This window comes from Tupaia chinensis, unplaced genomic scaffold (assembly GCF_000334495.1).
Source record: "Tupaia chinensis unplaced genomic scaffold, TupChi_1.0 Scaffold143686_1, whole genome shotgun sequence".
Lineage (NCBI taxonomy): Eukaryota > Metazoa > Chordata > Mammalia > Scandentia > Tupaiidae > Tupaia > Tupaia belangeri.
Genome location: NW_006203534.1, coordinates 41,857 through 44,950, shown reverse-complemented (window position 1 = coordinate 44,950; position 3,094 = coordinate 41,857). Strand labels below are relative to the sequence as shown.

The 3,094-nt window shown below is 40.2% G+C and overlaps 1 pseudogene; it reads right to left on the bottom strand.

Moving 5' to 3' along the window:
• The window catches only part of LOC106733407 (olfactory receptor 4C15-like), an 8,092-nt pseudogene extending 7,280 nt beyond the window's left edge, over window positions 1–812 (bottom strand).
• Window positions 813–3,094: the final 2,282 nt, after the last annotated feature.

The window sequence follows — 3,094 nt, the reverse complement described above, 5'->3', positions numbered from 1 at the left end:
ATGTGTGCCCATGCAGGCAAGCTTCAGTAATGGGTACAAGTCACAGATAAAATGATCAATGACATTGGGACCACAAAGGGCAACTGGAAAGTAAAGAGAATTTGTATCATGGAATGCAAGAAGCCCCCTGTCCAGGCTACTCCCATCAGAATGCCACAGAGCCTCCAGTTCATGATAGAAGAGTAGTGCAGGGGCTTGCAAATGGCCACGTAATGATCATAGGCCATGGCTGTGAGGACAATCACCTCTACCCCAGCGAAGAAGTGTGCAGCAAACATTTGGACCATGCAACCTTGGAAAGAGATAGTTTTCCTCTCAGAGAGGGTGTCTGAGATCATCTTTGGAGTTATAACAGAGGAGACGCACACATCCAGGAAAGACAGAAAGGCCAAGAAGAAGTACATGGGGGATCCCAGCAGGGCAGGGCTGCTGAGGATGGTCACTACTATTAGCATGTTGCCCCCAATGGTTGCAATGTACACAAACAAAGATACAAGAAATACCATTTTCTGAATATTTGGATTCTGTGAAATCACTGAGAAAAAAATAACCCAAAATTTGTGGAGATAGCAATGAAAAGTCATGGGAATTGATGTTGAAATAAATTATTGATACTTTAAGAGGGCCAAAGTTTCAAAATATAGAAAAGGAAGAACCCACATGTGGTGGAGAAGAGAAGAGGTTTGATTTCAAGTGCCAGCTTTGATCATTTATTTGCTAGTTGCTTCTTGGAGTGAATTATTGAAAAGCATTCGGTGGCTGCATCTCAGGTGTGAGGAGAGCAATACTGACACATTAGTCCTACCTGCCATTGCCATGGAATGAGAGCACGTGTGACTCCCTGGCACCCTGACCAGGAGATGGCCTTACCTACAAGTAGAAGAAGAAACATCATGAAGTTTAATAGCCACTTGCAAATCATGGGTAATCCTCAAATATTTCTATAAAAGTCTGAACTCTATTGGGACTTTAAATGATTAGTTTATCCTTTTTCAAAATTTAATTCCTTTCCTGAGAAAGAGAATGTTACCCCTAGCAGGTAACCCTATACAGCCATTGTACTTCTCCCCATCCCGCCCTCCAGCTAGATATGATTAGGGGCATATATATTTATTGTATTTCAGGTTGGCTCAAGATCTGGAACTACAGTCAGCCACTTTGGCTTTCAGCAAGTTCATTATCCTATCAGCTGACCTACTGAAACTGCACAATTTATTATTTATATAGAAGTTTAATCTATGGAAAAGTGCCTAACTCTATACTTAATATGTAAAGAGTGTACACTAACTGTTGATGTTTTCTTTTTAACTGATTATTTAAAATGGGAACAAAAATTCCTAAAAATTTATTTCATAATTTTGTTATGTTGACTATACATAGAAGAAAATACAAAGAAGCAAATTACTCAGGACCTGCTGCTTAAGAAATATTCTAAGGCCTTATTAGTCCTACATTACTGGTTAGAAACTCACCCTCAAAGAGGTTAAGTTCGAGGGAAAAACAGATACTTGGTTTGGGATATTAACATAGAACCTCTGGCTCCAACACCCAGTTCTTTTTTCACTGGATCAACAAGGAATCGGGGGTTGAATGAGGCACCTTCATAAAGGAATCACAACAAATGATGTAGAATCAGAAGGCGATGGCCTAGTCACTTACACAAATAAATTGGGAGCAGCCACATAGGTAATGGAGAGATATGACACCTTAAATATTAGCCTTGAAGTTTATTCATTATTTTCCAGTATTCATATAAGGTAGCTCAGTCTGATTAATTATATTTACATAACTTTAACTTAAAACACAGATGTTTATAAATAGCTCACCCACTCATCTCCCAGGATTAAGATGAAGGTCAACATGAAAATGTGAAAATGTTGCTTATGATAAAGTCCCTTACCAAATGCAGTTAGTATTACCACACTTTTTTAAAAAAATATTTTCAGAGAGGTTTTTGCTATAGGGTGCATGCACTCACCAGAAAGACAGTGAGAAGACAAAGAGACAGAAAGCAAGAAAGCACCCCCCCCAGGGGGGATGGCCACGCTGCAGTCCCTTCTCCTCCATTCTCCTCTTGGGATCTTGGGCATGCATGTACATGTGCCTGGCGTGCGTTTAAGCCACCAGGTCCGGGACTTGAACCACAGTCGACTACATGGGAGTCTAGTGACATAGCCATTATGCCAACTGTTGGTCCCAGCATTAAAATACTTAAAAAGCCAGCCACTTTGGCCTGCACCATAACCTAACCATTGGGATCTGGGTTCTATAGCTGACTCTGGTTCAAATCCTGGCTAAGTATCTTGGAAAATGTGCCAGTAATGTGTGCATGCTTACCCAAAAACAATGAGATGGAGAAATAGAAGAGAAGGCAGTGCTGCACAATCACATCAAATTTAAGAGGAGATGATTTCTCTCTCTTTCTCCCTCACTCTATCTCTCTCTGTTAACCACACAAGCTCCCTGGGAATTAAAAAAAAAAAAAAAAAAAAAAACCAGCCACCTACCCCACAGAAAGCTTTCTCATGTGTCTTCTAGATAATTATTCTACTTTAGACTTACTTCCACAGAGCCACAGCTTCAAAGGATGATTACATCATCACCTGATCCTAGAGCTGAATGTATCAGTGTGGATATTTCACATGCATACATAATGTTAAACTAAACTATTTTGACTCAAAACTACTACTGTATCCCCACAGTTGGGTTCCTATGAATAAGCTGGCATTGTGTATGTTAGGCTGTTTTCCTGAGCTTGTTAATAAATTATAGCCAATCACAGTATCCACAATTCAGTCAAACACAGAGTGATCCCCTTTAAGCTATTTATGTAGCCTAACATCCAGCTGCAACCAATCCAATCATTTCTCTATCTCTCTCCCTCACTTTCATTTTTAGGCATCACTTTCCCTTTATTGAACATGTCACTTTCCTTTTCCACAAACTTATGTGCCCTGTGACCAAGTGTGGGAGGTTGTGCACCAGCAAATATTGCCAGTTTCTCAGAGAGCAAACAATTACACAATGACAAAGGCCATTATTGGCTCCCCTTCAAAACCTCACCTTCAAAACCATACTCTGATTGGCCACTTCC